The sequence below is a fragment of the Callithrix jacchus genome, chromosome 4 (assembly GCF_049354715.1).
Source record: "Callithrix jacchus isolate 240 chromosome 4, calJac240_pri, whole genome shotgun sequence".
Lineage (NCBI taxonomy): Eukaryota > Metazoa > Chordata > Mammalia > Primates > Cebidae > Callithrix > Callithrix jacchus.
Genome location: NC_133505.1, coordinates 104,049,154 through 104,070,734, shown reverse-complemented (window position 1 = coordinate 104,070,734; position 21,581 = coordinate 104,049,154). Strand labels below are relative to the sequence as shown.

General features: G+C 32.6%; 1 protein-coding gene and 1 long non-coding RNA gene across 33 annotated transcripts in view; one reads left to right on the top strand and one right to left on the bottom strand.

The window, feature by feature from the left end:
• The window catches only part of LOC144582184 (uncharacterized), a 1,185,294-nt gene that overhangs the window by 326,408 nt on the left and 837,305 nt on the right, over positions 1-21,581 (bottom strand). The window lies entirely within an intron of this gene.
• Positions 8,050-15,160, top strand: LOC144582185 (uncharacterized). The gene is made up of 2 exons (XR_013534431.1): positions 8,050-8,226; positions 15,002-15,160. It is a non-coding gene; the product is annotated as an uncharacterized LOC144582185 (long non-coding RNA).

Genomic DNA, 21,581 nt, shown 5'->3' with positions numbered 1-21,581 from the left:
ATTTATTTATAATAAACATTTGGAAGCATAGATGTTAAATAAAGTAGTACATCACATACGTTTGCCAAGTTCCTATGAAGAAAGTCTATAAGCCGTTTATGTAAACTACCACCTAATATTGAAATTAATATTAATATATTAATTTTATTGTATATTCTTTTGAATCCTGGATCCTTTTTTATTTAAAAAAAATGATAAATATTTAAGTCTCAGTTTAGCCGCTTTCCTGACAAACATCAACTATTTCAGTTCTACTGTTGGCTAAGGTCATCTTATGCTTACAGAGTGTTCTTTACTAGACAAACAAGTAAGATTTTCAAAACATTGACCTTTTATATTGATATATTTTAAAGTTTTGAGCATTTTTATACAATAAACAATTCACACTTAAAATGTACCATCTGATAAGTTTTGATAGAGTTTTATTCTGTAAAACATCACCAAAATCAAGAAAATAAAATCATATTCATCATCCCTAAAAGTTTTCCCAGTTCCTTTGTGTGTCTTTTCTATCACTTTGGCAGTACCCCCTCTCCCATTTCAGGCAACCACTTATCTGCTGTCGCTATAGATTAGTTTGCATTTTCTAGAGTTTTATATATATGAAATCATATATTATGTAGTCTTTTTTGTCTGGCTTCTTTTACTTGGCATAATTATTTTCAGATTCATCCATGTTGTTTCCCATATAAATGTCTCATTCCATTAACTTATCACAGTCTATCTTCAAGTGATATTATAATACTTCACATATAACATAAGTATCTATAACAGTGTAATTCTATTTTTTCCCTTCTGGTCTTTATTTTATCATTGTAATACAGTTTGCTTGTTCATATATATGAATTCCACATGATAATGAAATTATATCTGTTTAAAAAGTTGGTTATTTTTAAGGAAATTTTAAAAAGAAAATGTATTTTATATTTACTCATGTAGTTACCATTTCTGATGTTCTATATTCCTTTGTGTAGATCCATATTTCATTTCTGTATAATTTTCCATCTGCCTGAAAAACTTTCTTGAACATTTCTTATAGTATGGTTTTGCTGATGATGAATTTTTTTTCTGATTTTGCATGTCTGCAAAAGTCTTTATTTCATCTTTGTGTTTGAAAACTATTTTCACTGGGTACAGAATTCTAAGTTGCCAGTATTTTTTTCCTTTAGTACTTTAAAGATGTTGATCTGCTGTCTTCTCACATTTTTTCCAATAAAAAATCTAGTGTACTCCTTATCTTTGTCTTCCTGTGCATAGTATGTTCTTTTTCTAGGACAGCTTTTAAAATGTTTCCCTTATGACTCTTTTATTTTTAATTATTTTAATTATAATATGCCTTTGGGTAGTTTTCTTCATGTTTCTTTTGTTTATATAGCTTTGGGATTCTTGGATCTGCAGGTTTATAGTTTTCATATCTCTACCCCCATCCTCAACTTCGAGGTTTTCAAATACACATACAAGAAGCCACATAATTTGTCCTACAGCTCACTGATGCACTTTATTATGATAATTATCTCATTGTTTTATTTCAAATAGTATCATTTTTATGTCTTCAAGTTTACTAATCTTTTCTTATTCAATGTTTAATCTTTCATTCACCCATTCAAATGTATTTTTAGATAAGAAATTATAGTTTTTATCTCTACAAGTTTGATTTCAATTTTTGTATAGAATGTTCCATATCTATACTTAACTTTTTGAATATATGAAATATAGTTATAACAACATCAATATCCTTGTCTGCTTATTAAAATCTGTGTAAGTTGGTTTTGAGTGGTTGATTTTTCTGCTTACAGTGAGTTGTAATTTCCTGCTTCTTTACATACTGGTTAATCTGTGATCAGACTTGAGACATTGCAAATTTTTCCTAGTTGGGTGCTTGATATATTTGTATTAAAAAAATATCCTTAAAGTTTGCTTTTGGATGCAGTTACAAGAAATAGCTTGAGTCATTCTACTCTTACATTTAAGATCTGCTATTTCAGAACCAAAAAATGTTTATCTAGAATGATTTATTTCCCACTAATGAGGCAAATCCCTCTGAGTACACTGCCCAGTTATGAGTTTTTTCAAACTGACTATTATGCACAGGCACTATTACAGGTACTATATATGTGCTAGGAACAATTTTCTCTAATCCTTGTTACCTAGGACTGTGGTATTTTCGTCACATGCATGCACTGATCAGTACTCTACTGAATACTTGAGAAGAACAGTCTGCAGAACTCTGGAGTTTTCCACAGGTATAGTTCTCTCCTTTCCTGAACTCTGTCCTGTGAACTGTTAACTATTTTGGTCCCCTAGATTCGCAACTCCATTTCCCTATTTTAAGGAGTCAGGCAGGTTCTGTCCCCCTTCATTGTGCTATCACTTGGAAACATCCTCACAGCAATTAGCTGGGACAAACATCAGGCTTACTTTGTTTTCTATTTCTCAGGAATGAATGGCTTTCATTTACCTTTTCCCAGTGTCTTTAAACCATTGTTTCAAATATATTTTTCTAATATTTGAATGTTTCAGTCAGGACGGTAATTCTAATCCTTACAACCCCATCTCTGTTGGAAGTAAAATATGTATACTAAATTTTTAAAAACTATTATTTACTTGGTGTAAATTTTTTACTTTCTAGGTATAGTAGTTACATGAAATTAGGGAAAACATTGCAGAATCATCTTCACAATATATTGCTCTCATGTGTTACTCTCTGCTGTAGAACCTAAAGTGGTTCTTATTCTCACTAAATTAAATATAAAGATAAGCACAAGTCAGTAAAAGTAGTTATATAAAGGACTAAAAAAGTGTTTTCATTGCTTACAGCTTTCTTATGTTCTAGTTTGGCCTAAGAACACAGTTAACACAGAGGAATTGATGGTCTACACAGCCGTTATTTAGTTATTCATGACTAATATTACTCTCAAGTAAAATTTATTGAGTCTAGTGCAAATGTAAAACATCTTTCCTTGAGTATTAACAGTGTGGATTAGGAGTTTTCCTCATAATCTTTGTTTAAGTTTCTAGACCTATACTCTATTTCAAAACATACAAACATTATTATAGAATGGCAAACTTCTGGAATTTTCACTTCTCTTAACAGTTTTCTTAAGAAAAGGACTTTTAAGTAACAAAAGCTTGCAGGAGGTTTGTTAACTTTCACAACGTTTACATTAGAGAATACTAGACTATTAAATAATTTTTTAAGTATGTGGATTTGGCTGTTCAGGGAACATTTCAGAAAAAGACTTTCACCACAAAAATCAATAGTTGACATGAAGCCATGAAGAGTGTCTCCAAAAGTGCTAGCCAGAGCAAGCAGGCAAGAAAAAGAAATAAAAGATATCCAAATAGGAAGAGAAGCCAAACAGTCTCTCTTCAATGGATGAAATAATTCTATACCTAGAAAACACTAAAGACTCTACCAAAACCCTGCTAGACTTAATAAAATGACTTCAGTAAAGTTTCAGAATACAAAACTGATGTACGAAAATCAGTAGCATTTTAGAAATTCTCACAAAATCAAAGAGCTTCCCTTTTTAGCTTAAAGTGAAATAAAAATTGTGATTTGAAGTTAAAAAGATTCAGTAGCATTTTTATTCACCACTAACATTCAAGCTGATAGCCAAATCAAGAATATAATTCCATGTACAATAGCTACAAAAGAAATAAAATACATACCAATACATCTAATTAAGGAGGTAAAATATCTCTACAAGGGGAGACCCATAAAATACTGCTGAAAGAAATCATAGATGACACAAATAGAAAATATTACATGCTCATTGACTGGAAGAATCAATATTGTTAAAATGGCCATATTGCCCAACACAATCTAGAGATTCAATGCTATTCCTATCAACCTGCCCATGTTATTTTTCACAGAATTAGAAAAAAGTATTCTAAAATTCATATGTAACCAAAAAAGATCCTGAATAGCCAAAGCAATTCTAAGCAAAAATAACAAAGCTGGAAGCATCACATTACTCAGCTTCAAACTATGCTATAAGGCTAAAGTAACCAAAACAGCATGTTACTGGTAGAAAAACAGATACATAGATCAATAGATCAGATTAGAGAACCCTAAATAAAATCACACTCCTACAGCCATCTGATCTTTGACAAAGTTGACAAAAATAAGCATTGAGGAAGGATCTCCCATTTCAACACATGGTGCTAGGATAGCTGGCTAGCCATAAGTAGAAGAATGAAACTGGACCTCTACATTTCACCATAAACAAAAGTTAACTCAAGAAGGATTAAAGATTTAAATGTATGTCTTCAAGCTGTAATAATTCTAGACGAAAACCTGGGAAACATCATTCTGGACATCAGCCTTGGGGAAAGAATTTATTACTAAGTCTTCAAAAAGCAATTACAACAAAAACAAAAAATTGACAAGTGGGATCCAATCCTATTAAAGTGCTTCTGCACAGCAGAATAACAACAGAGTCAACAGTCAACCTACAGAATGAGGAAAATATTCACAAACTATGCATCTGACAAAGGTCTAGTATCTAGAATCTGTAAGGAACTGAAACAATTGGGGAAAAAACCCATATTTAAAAATGGGCAAATGACATGAGCAAACAATTCTCAAAATAAAACACACAAGTCGCCAAAGAACATATGGAAAAAATGTTCATCACTAATCATTAGAGAAATACAAATTAAAACCACAATGAGTTACCATCTCATACCAGTTAGAAGGGCTACTATTAAAAAGGCATAAAATAAGGCCAGGCACGGTGGCTCATGCCTGTGATTCCACCACTTTAGAGGCCGAGTGGGTGAATCACCTGAGGTCAGGAGTTTGAGACCAGCCTGGCCAACATGGTGAAATCCTGTCTCTACTAAAAATACAAAAACGTAGCCAGGTGTGGTGGCAGGAGCCTGTAATCACAGCTACTTCGGAGGATCACTTGAACAGGGAGGCAGAGGTTGCAGTGAGCTGAGATCGCACCATTGTACTCCAGCCTGAGCAACAAGAGGGAAACTCTGTCTCAAAATAAATAGATAGATGTCCATAAAATAACACATGCTGACTAGCCTGTGGAGAAAAGGGAGTGCTCATACATTGTTAGTGGGAATGTAAATTATTTCGACTACTATGAAAAGCAGTTTGGTAATGTCTCAAAGACTTAATGCAGAATTATCATACAACCAAGCAATCCCACTACTGGGTATATATTCAAAATACCAAATCATTCTACCAAAAAGATACATTCACTCATATGTTCATTGCACCACTATTCACAAATAGCAAATACATGGAATTAAACTGGATTCCCATTAGTGATGCATGGTATATATACATCATGGAATATATGCAGCCATAAAAAAGAACAAAATCATGTCCTTTGTAGCAAGATGATCTAATAGTGGAGGGATGTAGGGAGAGTGGCAAGGGTTGAAAAACTAACTGTTGCATACTATTTTCAGTACCTAGGTGATGGTATTATTCATACCCCACACCTCAGCATCATACATTTATTCAGGTGACACACTTGCACATGTGCTCCTTGAATCTAAAATAAAAGTTGAACAAATAGAGTGCCTCCACAAAAGTAAAACTGCTAGAACCATCCTTATTTAGTTCTTTATGTACTATTTTTAGAGCCAGATTTCAATACGCCCTAAATATGTTGTAATGGCTACATCTTCATATGAAGCTACAGAGTTGTTTCATCATTCTTAGTAATTAGTCAGGGCATATCTCTATAATACATTGGTAAAATCAGCAGTCAATACCTTTGTATTGTATTGGTGTTGTACTTTCTTGTATCAATACCAAAATTAGCAATCAATACCTTTTAATATGTCTATGTGGATAAACCACACTTGATGACCTCCACTAAAAATTACCATTAGTATGTGTATCAGTTGGCTATCTCCATAGTAGTGCTGCATAACAAACCACTCTTACACTTCTTAGTGTCTTAAATTGACAATTATTTTATCCATGCTTACTAATCTGCAAGTTGGTTGTTGGTCAAATGATCTAGGCTGGATGTACCTGGGCTTCATTCTAAACTTCAGGTTGAGTTCAGGACTGTTCTACCTGCCCCAATTCCTCCTCGCATACTCTCTTTCTCTTTCCCATTAATGGGCTGAGAGAGAGAACAGATAAAATCTAATCAGTGGTGAAATATGTTGCTTTCTCTACCACCAGAAAGATGTTTTTAGTAATGACGTTGATATGGTGATCTTCTAGGACTGTGGGAATTTTTTGCATAATTTTACTTGAACATTTTCCATGCATTTTCACAGTGACTTTGTATCTTTCTATGCCTCCTGAGCCTTTGCCAGGAGACTGCATATAAAACAGAGCCTTTTTAAAAAAATAAGCAAATATACCTCAAAATGTCTTATTTTAGGCCTGCAAGTTTCAGGTATTTGCCAGAGATGTAAGCCATAGGAAAAAAAAATTCCTTTCTGAATTCATTGGGAAAATAAAAAAACAGTAATAAATAATAGTTTGGGGTTTTAGTGGCTTATCAATAAATACCTGGCTGAACTCATAAAGTAATCTGCCTTTAGTATTATTTAGTCCTATGAAAATCTCTAATAATTTATGAACCCTAGCACAATTGTAATAGTATTCCTTCTCACTTGTTTGTCTCTAGCCATGTCATCAGTAAAAACTCTCTTTATGAATTGCTTGAGCCTGGGATGTGAAGGTTGCCGTTAGCCGAGATCAAGCTGTACTCCAGTCCAAGTGACAGACCAAGACTCCATTTCAAAAAAACAGAAAACAAATAAACAAAAAATTTCTCTTCTTACAGTACTCAACATTGTATTTGGACTCTTAATTGAGTGGGCTTTTTTGGAACTGTTGTCTATTACAGTTTATGTTTAAATAGTCAATATGAACAATGCTATCAAAAATGTAGAAAATTTGAAGTCTTCCACATAGATGTGTGTTTTGTTATTTTTTCTCTAAAATAAAGATTGAAAATAGAAATTTTGGAAACTTGTCAATACATACATTACCTGCTTTCCACTTCTAGCCTGTACCTTTTTCTATTGTTAATGGATCTTATCTGCTACCCATGCAGGAAATAAGACCTCCTTACTCCCACAATTGTGGCTGCCACTCGAAAGTAATCAAAATTTTCTGGAATCTGTAATAGCCTCAGACTTTTGAATGACAGAAAATGAAAGGAGACCCTGGGAAGAAAACAAGGAGCCCTGGTGTTCTAGCGGATGACAAGACTCTCTTCTGCCTCAGTCATCTCATTGTCCTACATGAATCCCATGGTCCCTGCCCTTGTTAGAATTCCCTTATAAAATGACTTAGAATTCCTCCTAAGAGTGACTTTTGAAAACATATTTTAATCATTCAGGGTCTATCATTCCCTCATGATTGTCATTTCCTTCTACATGTTGCCTCTTCCTGAGGAAGACCATCTAAACTAGTGACTGTCATATTTGTCTAAAACTAGAGAGACTCAGACTTGTTCTAACAAATGTCAAAAGTTTTTTGTTCAATGTTTTAGCATTGCAATAACATTAAGTAAAATATTAGAGACTTAGGTTTTCTTTTTTCTGTTATTACTGCATTTCCCAAAAGGTCTTTACATGAAGTCAGGATTTTATATGGCTATTGGGAATATCCCTATTGGATCTGATAGCCACGAATAGCAGTGTTTGTCTGTAACTGCATTAATGTCTAAGCACTTACAACTTACACACATCTGTGCACTCATTTATATTACATACATTTATTGAAGTTTCACTATGTTTTTTTTTTACAGAAAGGAAAAAGGAATAGAATGAAATAAGCTAACATATCAAATACACACACACACACATAACACATACACACACACACTCTCTCTCTCTCTCTCTCTCTCTACAAAGATCCTCCTGCTTTGAAATAGCTGTGACCTTGCTGGCACCTGCCTCTCCCAGTGTCCAGTACACTCTATTCTCCCACATTAAGTGTCTCCTTTCTACCCTGTTACAGCATAAAGCATTCAGCTTGGCAACCCCTGTGGCCACTTATTAAGTCACAATGCAGACCAAGGTGGCTGAGATCCAGAGCAAAGGAAGTGCACAGTTCTCAGGCACCTCAGCTAAATTGCTGTAGTAGCATGTCTGTTAATACAATGCTCTTGATTCCTGTCCTGCGCTGATCACCTGGGAGGGATCAAGGCAATCAGCATTATACTGCTAAAATATTGCTGCTTGAAACTGTCATCATTTCACATTCTCAGGACACATCTCACAAAGGTACAAATATTAAAATTAGGACCTTGAAGACCTATACCTGAGAAAGATAGTAATAAGTAAGCATGTAGGTTTTCTTAAGTGCAATTTTTTATGTTTATAAAGATTTTTACCCTTTCTAATAAAATCATTTAGGAAACTTTGCGCTACTATTGTATAGAATACATGTCAATTAAAATAGGAATATCGTATTAACATGAGTCTCAACATTATCTTTTGCTAGAAGGGAAATTAAGCACTTCACTCAAATACCCAAAGGTGAAATGACTTCAACTCATAGGTCATTTGGAAGAGCTCACTTAGGAACTTGAGAAAGGCATTTAATATTATACTTAAACTTAGAAGCACTTTTTCAAGAATAAATTACTAATAGGAATCCTTCCTTCCATCACACTTGATTACTTCTTACAAATTAGTGCAATGCTCTCAATTCTTTTTGATTTGACTTTTTAAAAGTATTATTAATGTAGCATTATTCACTTCTGACTGATATCCCACCTAGTCTTAAGAAGTGAATCAAATTTCAGATATTATTGATATATTAAACACAAGTTCATCATAATGGCATGATTGAGAACCAGGGACATGAAGTAACCACCTTTTATTCATCAATTTTGTAAAAGCATCTTTTAACCTAGGGCTGTATCTGGGACTTTTATACAAAGTCAATTTTAAAACTGCAATGTATTTCTCCAGAGAACTTGCAACCAAACATATGCCAAGATCCTCAGGGAGAGTTTAAACCATTTTAGAAATGTTACTAAAAATTTAGAGGATGGCAATTGTTAAGATGAAACAGTTTGGTTGTTAAGATGAAACATTTTGAAGATTAATTTTTTTCCTCCCCCTCATCATCTGATGATCTGATGTCACATAGAGTTAGTCAAAAGAAAAAAATTCAGAGAACGTAACTTTATGCGCACTGAACACATGTACTTTACCAAGAAGTAAATCATAAAACTTGCAAATTTCTTGAAGCCCTAAAATCAATCAAGGGAAAAGAAACAAATCATGATCTTAAATTTGAATCTTTTAATAACATTTATTGTTTTTGAAAGAATGGCATTATAGCATCTACTGCTGACTCTGTTATACTCAAAAAATGTATAATGCCATGATAATGAAAATATATTTATTAGTTATCAGTTTACATATAAAAGGCACTGGATAAAAATAACTACTCGGGTAGTTTACTATCATAATGGATGACACTTACTGAAGAAATCAGCCTTTGTTATGTGGCACAATAACCAAAAAGAAGCAGATAGTAAAATATGACCATGAACTCATTTAAAGATCAATGATACAATTGTGGGGGTTATAACAAGTTTGGCTGAAGATGAGTAGAAGTGTAAGGACAAAGAAGGTGTCAGTTCTCCTCTGGTCACTATGCAAAGACTTCCTGGAAGATATGGGTCTTCCAAAAACATTAGGTTGAAGCAAGGTGACAAAGTGGTGTTATCTATGATTACAGAGTTGGCCTAGCAGGATCCTGGAAGTTGAAGTGGATGGAGGACATCTGGGAGGTCATGGCTGAAGTTATGGGAAGGGGTACACAGCAAAACAGACAATGAAGCCAAAGCTGGTGGCCAGAATAATTTGAGTGCTTACCACCAATTTTATAGCTTTTCCCGAGTCCCGAGGCCAAGAAAAACTCAAACTCTTAGTTTTGAATCAAGAAACAGAACTGAAATAATATAAATAAAAAAATAAATCTGAGAACTAGATATATAAACAATTGCTCTTCTAAAACCATAAAATTTAGTGTGGAAAATATACAAACTACAGGCAGAACAGTGATTAATATATGAGGTATAAAGAGTAATTCCAATAAAATACAAATGTAAAAGATACTAAAATGCTAATTTGCACCTATTATTCAGTATTTCCACTGAAGGTGAAAAACACCAACATTAGCTATGATAGAAAAACAGAAAACATTTGGTCATTTATAATTCTATATAATACCTCCCTTAAATATTGACAGTAGATACTAAACTAAAACAGCACCCAAACCTAACAGACAAGTCTCTATTGAGTTAAACTTAACTATTCATTCTAAGATTTTTAAAATAACATATTAGTGCATATTTTTTGTTATAACTGATAGTTTGATACACAAAATTAGTGTGATAGTAATAGTTTGATACATTGTATACAATGTATAATGATCAAATCAGGATAATTAGAGTATCTATGACCTCAGACATTTATCCTTTGTATTAGGAATATTAGACCCCTTATATTCTATCTATTTTGAAATATACAATAAATTATTAACTATAATTTTCATACTGTGCTATTAAATACTAGAATTTATTCCTTTTAGCTAACTATAATTTTGTACCCATTAACCATTCTATCTTTATCTCTGCCTCCCTACTACCCTTCTCAGCCTCTGGTAACCGTCATTTTACTCCTTATTGATATGAGTTCAATTTTTTTTAGCTCCCATATATGAGCAGGAACATGAGATATTTGTCTTTCTGTGCCTGATTTATCTCACTTAACATAATGTCCTCCATTTTCATCCTTGCTGTAGCAAATGACAGGATGTGATTCTTTTTTATGGCTGAATAATATTCCATTACACACACATACACACACACATATATACACACACACTATACACAAGTGTATATGTATACATACACACTGTATATATCACACTTTCTTTAACCATTCATCCATTCACAGACAGTTAGGTCAATTCCATATTTTGGTTATTGTGAATAGTGCTGCAATAAAACATGGGAGTGCACATATCTCTTTGATATACTGATTTCTTTTCTTTCAGATATATAGTCAGTAGTGGGATTGGTGGATTTTATGGTAGTTCTATTTTTAGTTTTTTGAGCAACCTCTTATTTGTCTTCCATAATAGCTACACTACTTTACATTTCTACCAACAATGTACAAGCCTTCGTTTTTCTCCTAATCCTCACCAGCATTGTTATTTTTTTGTCTTTTTGATGATAGCTATTCCAACTGGGTGATGATATCTCACTGTGGTTTTGATTTGCATTTTTCTGATGATTAGTGATGCTGAGCAGGTTTTCATATACCTGTATGTCTTCTTTTGAAACATGCTTATTCAGGTCTTTTGTCAATTTTTAAATCAAAAAAAATCTTTTGTTACTGAGCTACTTGAGTTTCTTATATATTCTGGTAACTAATCCCTGTCAGGTGGATGGTTTACAAATATTTTTTGTTAATTCTGTAGGATGTCTCTTCTCTTCTTTGTTTCTTTGCTATGTGGAAGATTTTTAGCTTGATATAATCCCATTTGTCTATTTTTGCTTTTGTTGCCTGTGCTTTTTGAGGTCTTATCAAAAATATCTTTGACCACACCAATGTATTGGAGAGTTTCCCCCATGTTTTTTTCTAATAGTTTCATAGTTTCCAGTCTTACATTTAAGTCTTTAATCATTCTAAGTTGATTTTTATATATGGTGAAATATGGAAATCTAATTTCATTCTTCTTTATATAAAAATCCAGTTTTCCCAGCAAGTTTTAAGAAACTGTTCTTTCTCCAGTTTATATGCTTAGTGCCTTTGTCAAAAATGAGTTGACTACAAGTGTGTGGATTTATTTCTGGCTTCCACGTTGGTTTATTTCCCCTTTATCAAAGTATTCAGTTTTTAATGCACTTTTTCATTCAACAGACATTATGTATGTGAAAAAGACTTCTAATTTATACAGATTATTTTTAGGGCAAAAAAAGGGAAAATACCTAGATATCTAGAAGAGCAAATAATTTTTCATGAAACATTCTATAATTCCCCTCCTCTTGGTAGTCTTCCCTCATATGTACATATGTATACACTGAATAATTGAAAAATCAAGTCAAATTGGCTTTTTAAAATTGCAGACCGACTCACTACAAAGAGCTACAACTCTCCCTTCTTTTATTTCAAGTGTTTTTGAAATAGATTTAAAAATGTCAATTAGTTTGGTCTTGAGAAAGCAAACAAAACAACAACAAAAATTTAAAAAGAAAACATTCTGACAATATGAATGTATTTGTTATCAATTAATGTGCATTATAAAGTTGTTTATTCAAGGGACTTCCTACATATTAACTTTTCTGAAGTCATGAGTAAACATGTGAACCATAGTTGAGAAATAGTCTCTCCTTAAAATAAATGTTTGGGGATGGGGTAGAGAAACCCCATGTTTGTTGCTTGCTTAAATAAACAATGAAATTCAAAAGGAGTGTAGGTCATATGCTTGAGGCAGTGATACAAGGTGAAGCGTGCTGTTCTGGGAACTACTAGTAACACTAATGGTGTGAATGTTGAAGTCAGGAAATATTTGTACTGCCTTTGCCTATTCCCCTTTTCTTTTTGTCTTTGATGGATATACAATAATTATATTTTATAAGAATGCCAGTGGTGACGGAAGTGCTTCTCCTAATGCAGAGGCTGTAAAGCTATCAGAAGAGCTTTAAGCAAATGTTATCTGTTTTACAGAAGAAATCAATTACCCGCAGATTGCTTAAACCAGTGACAGGCATGGTAAGGAATAAAATGTGTTAAGTAGAAAAGTTACAGCCATCAACATGTAAGGAATTACATGATATATGAAAGCAATCACTTGTTCAATTTACCTCAAAACTAAAACAAGTTCTTCTGCATTGGAAATAAACATGACCCTCTCTCTGAAAAGGGAACAATTTCTAACTCAATGGAAAAAGTACTGTATAAATTTTATCCAGCAATACTGTTATTAGGAGCATACAACCAGGTTTTCAGAGATAAAGTATGTGAACTATTTAACATACTTATTTCAAAGTAGACATCAGTTTGTCTTCATCTTCCTGCAGTTAAGCATTATGTAATTTTCCAGATATGCTTGGAATAAAAGGAGTCTGCCAGAAAATGCTCTATATTTTATATCATGCCTTAAATTCATATCAAACTGCAAATAATTTTACTACTCCATTAAAACTATCCTAATATATTTAAGTTCTAATATTAATTGTTCTCTGTTGATATCATACATTTCATTATCTATCATTAACAAAAACAAATCCAGAAGTGGACATATTTTTTTCTGCTTAAAGAAGAAAAATGTATCGAAGAAGCCCTGACAGTTCTGACGCAGGACATCATGGTTCAGATACTCATCAAAACTATTAATTACACAGGTGGAGCTGGTTGCTCATGAAACAAGGTCACAATTTTTAGTTCCTTTTCCTATCAGTCCTCCAGGAATTTTTGCACCATATAAGTGAATTTTAAAAATGAATTAATTCAAATCACATGTAACATAAAAAAGTGATTTCTTAATATTGCAAAAACAGAATCATTTTACCAGATGTGCTGTTAGAGACATCACAACATAACCATCATATTTCTGTGAGTGTCATTGTGTGCAATGACAGCCATGATGAGCAATACCTGCCTAATGAAGAACTTATGTTTTTCTTTTTACTTTCCTCCTTTTTTTAAACTGAGAAGTGTTTAGAAGAATTTGATCACATGATCTTTTAATAGAATCAGAAGTAATATACCAGCTGGTGCATATTATTCTTTTATGATATTCTGAGGGAAAGTTCTATATTGATTTAATTTTCTTGGGAATAAAATATGTATATTCAGATTTCATGCAAGTCAATCGTCCTTAATGGACAAATGTTAATGATAAATTTAAAATACAACATTTTTGGAACATTTTTAAGTTAAAAATTTTAAGAAGAGTCATACAAGTCATTTTTTATCCACTCTAACACAGAAAACAATATTGAGAAAATTCCCAAATGAAAGATGCTGCTATTGCTTTTCCTCTGCAAAATCATCAGGTTGATATAATGGTGATGTCCTACTGATTATTCACCACAGACCTTCCAGCAAGATAATGCATTCTTAAAATATGAACTTGAAGCTAAAATATTAAATATGCATTCCCTCCTCCTATAGGACATGTTGAAATGCCACATGCTGTTGGTGAGAATGACCCATAAGTGTTGGATTTTCTCCCCCTTGCTCTTCTTTTCCAGAAACAGTTAGTGTGGCGTGCAGTGAACCAAATCAACAATGTGATTCAAGCTGTCTCTGTAGCTTCTTGGCAAAAGAAAGGATAAACTATAAAAACTCCCCTCCTACAGCTTTCAGCTCTTGCTTCCCACACTTTAACATCTTCTGTCACCTCTGGCGCTGTTACTGACCCATGCTAAGCTAAACTAAAGGATGATAAGTTTGCTGCCTTTGCCCTTGTCCTGAGGGGCTGCACATTATCCTATCAAGTATCAGTAGCCATTTCTGTGGGATATTTGTCACCCCACGAAGGCCTTCGGAACAAATGAAATGGGCAGCGAATTACAAAAATGTCATTTTCTAAAGGAAATGGATGAAGGCTTTTGTTCTCCAGTAATAAATAGGTGCCATAGGCTTATAACACTATTTTTATATTAAATTTGACAGGGTTACTATTTCTAGCTAATTAAGGGAACAGCTTGAAAACTATTTCTTTCTGTACTTTTAAAAATAATGTTGCTTCCCCCTTTTCTTCCTACTAATAAATATAAACAGTACCTGACAATAGATCCTGAAAATCATAGATCATTATTAATTTCAAGTTACTTTTGCTAATGTTTGTTTTAAAAACATACAAAAACCATTTTTAAGGAGGGATTTTGAGAACATAAATGAATTATGTAAGAGGTATCTATGAATGAATTTTAAAAGTATGATTTATACCTATTTCTTCTTTCTTTATAAATCACAAATATATTACTTCCTTTTCTCACTTTTCTCACACATTATGGTTTTACAGGGCACCATGATAAATATGCCACGGACAAAGGTCAAGCAAAGGATAATAACTCAATTCCTTAAATGAAAGCTTCAAAGTAAATCCTCTGTGTTTAACAGCAGTATACAGGGGTCAAGATGACAATGTCCCAGACTTGAGAATAAAATGTGTGTTAATATCTTTGAGCCTCAGTACATTTGTTAAATGGGTATGCTTGGACTGACATACTTAGGTTTTCTTTGAAGTGAAACTTGAGCAAGGTATATAATATATAATAAAAAACTAAATAGCACCACATATTTTTAAACAGACTTGGATTGTGCAGTTTATCAGGTTGAGCTGAATATTTTTATGGTAGTTATAAAATATTTCCAATAAAGAATAGGCATCTTTCTTCTATAGCTTTACCTACACAATGATTTTGGAATTGAGCTACTTTTACTTACTACACTTATTTTGCTAAATAAAATTTGTGAGATAAGCATTAAAAATAATTCATTGAAATTTTTCAGTGATAATTAATATGGCCCATTAATGTATTGATGAAGACTGTTAATAGTTGTGAAAACTATTTAATAGTGAAACAAATGATCTAGACTCAGATTTTCTGGTTTTACATCTTAAATCGTAGCATTTGGGTTGACATATAATACTGAATGTCTTGAGTTTAATCAGTATACGTTTACATTTTTACAGAATTGATTAGCAAAAAGAGTAAAAACTAGCCAAACCAATTCTAATTTTCAAATTTTTAATTTTTCTTTGTTTCTTAACATAAGAATACATTCCTAGCTTTGTGAACTCCCTGATTGAATAAGCTGTGATAAGGGCACTAAGGAAGCCCTTCTTCAAATAATATCTAAGCATGTCAGTCTACCTCTATCCCCTTAACAGGGATAGATTGAGGCTCAAGGGTACTAATGTACATTTTAATTTCTAGTCAGATCACTGTCATCTTGACTCCTGTATACTGCTGTGAGCCACCCAATACCCATCCTCTAGTGTCTCACTTCTGACAAATGAGTATCCAATTCTTGAAACTAAGAACTCTTTATCCTTAAACATTTAACTTCCTTGGCCAAGTCTAGTTAGTGATTCTTCCATAATAAGAGAGAGTAACATGTTTGAAAAATATATGAGAAGAAAACTATAAAAACAGTATCTATTTTGAAGAATAAATTACTCAAAAAATGAAGTCTAAAGAAGAAAACTCCATTTTTCTTTACAAGTGGAAAATGATGACTGGTATTCTCCATGTTTATGTCACATATGTAATTGCTAAATGGAATATGGTAGATTAAAAAGACTTTTATTAATTGAAAAAGTGTTAAAACATTGTAGTTGGTTATTCAAAAAGTTTGAGTGATTTCTTTTCTGTTGATCTTTAAAAATAGAGCAGGCTTCATTCTATATGATTTTATATGTTTTGTCCCATCCACAAGAAATAAAATGTAGAGTACATAGGATCATTTCATCATCTCAATACTTGTTTAAAATGTGGCTTCTATGTTTACCACACTTTTCAAGTCAAGACATTTCTCAAAGGCCACCAATTTTCTCTTATCCCATATAAGAAGCATTTTAAAATAAATGGATTTTTATATCCTTGATTTATATTCTTTAATGTAATCAACAGGTTTACAACTCAGCTTTTTATTTCCTGAAATACCTTCCTCCTGATTTCCTTTGTTACACCCTAGGAGGCAGTAAATAGAAACCCAGAGTACATCAGTGGTATTGTGGGAAAGATCATAGGAAAGAATGCTATACTTTCTTCTAAGGAAAAAAAAAATGACAATAAGCAAAAAGAAATGAGTTTCCCCACCTACTGGTGAAACTGAAGATTGTTCAGCCACATTTGAGACAAGGGCTTCATTTCAGAATAAAAAATCAGATATGAAGCTGTATGGACCAGCAACCACTTGACAGTCTGTGGTGCTTCTAAGAGCAGGGAGAAGAGCAAGGAAGTGTGTGGTGGCTGCAAAGGTGTGGTGACCTAATGAAAGGCTTTCTATGTCCAGAGCTTTATTTACCTAGCTGACTGGTTGACGGGCACCCAGGAGCAGTTCAGTGTATTTTAGCAGTTCTTTGAGAAGTTAATGAATTAGGGATCTTTTTGTGAATTAAATAAGTGACTCTGAGATAAGAGAACATATATTTATATGCCATGTTTTATGGCAGAGAGGGCAGAAAATGTTCCAACATGGCAACTTGGGGATGTTTTATAAAATAAGTCACTTGGAAAACTTGGATTTTTATTAGTTTTCCAGATCATTTTATCTAACTGATTGATTGATTGATCTGATTATTTTATCAGATCATTAACATCAGAGGCACTTGTACATTTGAACAAGTAATTTGTTTATTTACTTAATTATTGTTCAGTATAATAGAAGAGGAAATATATGGAAAACATAAGAAGAAAACAAAATTTAGAATTTGAAGAACTGTATTTCCTAGAAAAATCAAGTCTAAAGAGAAAATATACTTTTTACTGTTCTTATTTTTAACAAATGAAAATAATAGCAGATTAAACTAGAACTTCTTTCATAGAAAAGCTGTTAAATCATTGTAGAAATTTTCTCCAAAAGTTTGAGCAACTTCCTTTTATGTTGATCCATGAAAGCAGAATAAATTCTAGCCTATTTAGTCAATTCTCTTGTCTCATTATGCACACTTTCCTTTTCAATTCCTGTCTAGTCAGTTAGCTAGTCTTCTTAGATTTTTCAATATATCTAGTATCTATACATAATTTTAAATTTATTTCACTTTTATTCTAGTTTGGGTCCTCAGACTCTTTCTTTCTTAAGTAGATTGCTTCCAAAAGACAAAACAAAACAAAACATCCAAATGGGTTAGGCTCACCTCTACTCTCTCTCCGCCACTACTGTGCAGCATCGTAAATGAGTTTTCATAAATTGTCCCCCAACCCAACAAGTCTGGAAACAGTATAGAATAATGTTCAGACTACTGCATCTCTCATGATATTGGTGAACTTGGCCAAGTTGCTTACTATCACTATCACCTTGTTTATTCAGAAAAGCAGGAGATGCTAGGTGGGGTGGCTCACACCTGTAATCACAGCACTTCAGGAGTCCCAGATGGGTGGGTCACCCGATGTCAGGAATTTGAGATCAGCCTGGCCAACATTGTGAAACCCAGTCTCTACTACAAAGACAAAAATTAGTCAGGTGTAGTGGTGTACACCTGTAGTTCCAGCTATTTGGGAGGCTGAGGCAGGAGAATCGCTTCAGCCCTGGAAGTGGAGGTTACAGTGAGCCAAACTCATGCCATTGCACTTCAACTTGGGCAATGGAGTTGGACTCCTTCTTAAAAAAACAACAACAACACAGAAATGTAGGAGTAATAATAGTACTTTCTTCAAACTCTTGGTATTTTAAAAATACGTTCTTTTCTATAAAACAAATTCCAAGCTTTTTGTCATAGTATGTGCCCCTCCAAGTCAGAGACTTTTGGTAGATGTATTTCCTAACAACACCTAGATAATATGAAATATAAAGCATGTTATCTGTGGAATTTGTTGACATTTAGAACATGTATTCAATAGTATTTAAAACACTGTTTTATCTCTAATATGATTTTTCTTTAAAAATCATTGTATACATTAATTTTATCACTTTATATTTATATGTGTATGTTATATGAGTGGTTTGAAAATATAAGTGGTTTAAAATCATGTACATTGGAATGGGTCTAGGTGATTTTTTTCCTATACATTGTTTTCCAAAAAGACGGAACTAACAGGTGTTTATGGAATCTGGGAACTGTTTTAACTAACACATTCAAGAATTAGTGAGATACTCTAAACCTAGCTACTTTAAGTGCCTTTTTTAAAAATAGTAACATTAGTATCATTTTCATTAAGATCACTGTAACTACCACATTTACTCACTCCTGGGGAATAATTATGAAGGTTGATTTTTATTGCCGTCTGAATTTTCAGATAATAATATTAAAGTGGAATCACAAACTAATGCTGTTAACAACATCTAGTAGAATGAAATGTCGTCAAAACCATAATGCACAATATTAAAAGGGAAATAAAGTACTGATTTTAAGTGGCTGGGCTTGTATTGATAAAAGTTGGCTCAAATGATTAATCTTTTTAAAGTTTACTTTCCAAATTTCAGCTGCCACACAGCAACTATCATTGGTTAAAAATTGCTTTTCAAGATCCACCATAAAATGTGTATTACATATACATTTAATATAAACAGAATTCATCAAGTCATAATATATTAATTAGCCACATGATAGAGCAAGGCATGATTAGATTACTTATTGGACTAATTTAATTTTCACCGTGGCAGCTAATTTAAAGGAAGCATTTTGTTTTCAAGCTTGTTTTTAGGAATTGTTATGTAAAAATTATTAATCTGGTATTTGAAAACAATCTTTCTCCCTCTCTCTCTTTCAGAAATAATTTGTGATACAGTACTTCTATCTTTGGTAGACAGAGATAGAAATATTTTTTAAACGATAAGAATAAACTAGATGATGAAAAAGCTTTAGAAGAATATGAATCCTACTTTCTAAGATTAGCATCAGATTTTTATCCCTTTATACCCTTTTCAGGATCTTTTTGAAATCAATGGGAGATCTATTCATTAGTGTGGGAGAAAGTATACCTGAAGTGCATTGCTGAGATATACTCAGAGCAAATAAACGGAAACTAAATCTCACTTCCCACAGCACAACATGTTTGTTTCTATACTCATCTATCCCTAAGAAGCAAATATTTCACTGAGTCCTAAGAAGCGGATCAGAGAGAGAGCAAAGAAATAAAGGTCCTTGATCCAAATAACCAAGTGGGCCTAAAGTAAACAATTATACATAAAGACATGATGGAAAAAGTATTTACCAGATTACTAATACACTTTGAGACTGATATAAAAGTGGCTATGGAAAGGCTAATTGAAAAGAACACATAACCCAATTGCTTTAATGCTGACAGATAAGGAACAAAACTTTGTCACATAATAGAGCTCCAAATAAAAATAAAACTATTTCACAATTGTTGCAGATATATTTTACAACATAACTAATCAAATAATAATATCCATAATCCAAATATTTCAGTGAGTTAAGCAGTGGAAGTGAACAATAAAATAAATGGAAGAAAATAAGAAACCTCTTCTTCATTAAAATTTAGTTTTATATGTATAAGGTAAAATATATCCCAATTCAACAAGCATTATTGTCCTCACCAATCTGTGATCACCCTGTTACTGTTATGGCTCTCATATTCTAACCATAAATTATGCAGGAATAATCAAATTTGGTGATTACTTTAATCAAACAGACATTTGTACAATTAGAAGACATGCTGCCCACATGAGATGTGTACCTCGAATAGTTCTCCAATGAAGAAACTAGTACCTAATAACTGTACAGGAAAAACTCTGAGCCACATTTTTGTTATCAGATATTTATTATTTTGGGGCAGGAATTGTTCAACCTCAATTAGATCCTATGTGGTTAATATGCTTCTTCTCCAAACAAAATCACCAAAATTTACCTATAAACCCAGTTTCTAAAGTACAAGACTCCCACTGATGATTTTAGCCTAATGTATAAAACTACTGGATGCACAAACCCATATATCTCATAATATAAGCATAGCTGTATTCTTCCCAGACCAGAATTTCAGTTAATATATTCAGGAATAGTAAAACGTATTAATTATATTCTGGTTTACATTTTTATTCTCTTAAGTAAAAAATTATGCCTTAGGGCCTCAATTTAATAGAAACTAAGCTTCACATATACATATGTTTTTCCTTCTGTGTTTTGTGTTTCATACTACAATGAAGAAAAAATATTTTAAGAATTAATTTAACAAATAGAAGAATGACACCCTGAAATTTAAGTAGAAACTCTTTTATTGTTTTATCTGATTTTTTTTCTTGCTGGAGTTATGATTTCAAGTTCACACTTCGATGATAGAAACTATTTAGCTTAAAATGAAATGATTACAGTAATTAATAATATGGAGTTGGTATAATTAATGTTAACAAAAAACAGCTGATATTCTCATGTGAGTTGCAAAACAGACTCTTGATAATTTCAAAAGAAGCTCTTTCAGAATGTTTTGGAAAACTGCAGAATCCTTAAAATGATCATGTACCTCTGCAAAGTGGTGGCTCAGATCTACAAGTTTAAATTTAAAATAGGACATTATTATTACCCTCACACACATATTTTTATATTTAATAATTTAAGATTGCATTTTCTTCCATATTCTTTTAACAGACTACAGGTCTTTTGTTTTTGGGTTATCTCATATGTGTTAGTAGGTCAATCACATAAGAAGAAATTTATTTTCTCCTTCACCTGTTTATACCTAGAGGAAAATGATAAGGTAAAAGCAAGGAGTAAAACTGGAGAAAGGAAAAAGAAAATGTGTGCATTGTGAATAAAGAAGAAAGTGAAAATATAAGCAAGAAACCTAATAAGTCTCCATAAAGCAAGCATCTTTCTTAGCATACCCCACTTCTTATTTTTCTGTTTTTTCATTTCTTCTATTGTCAAAATAATTATTTATGTTGCCTAGTCATTCATACTTCTTATTCCTTATTTC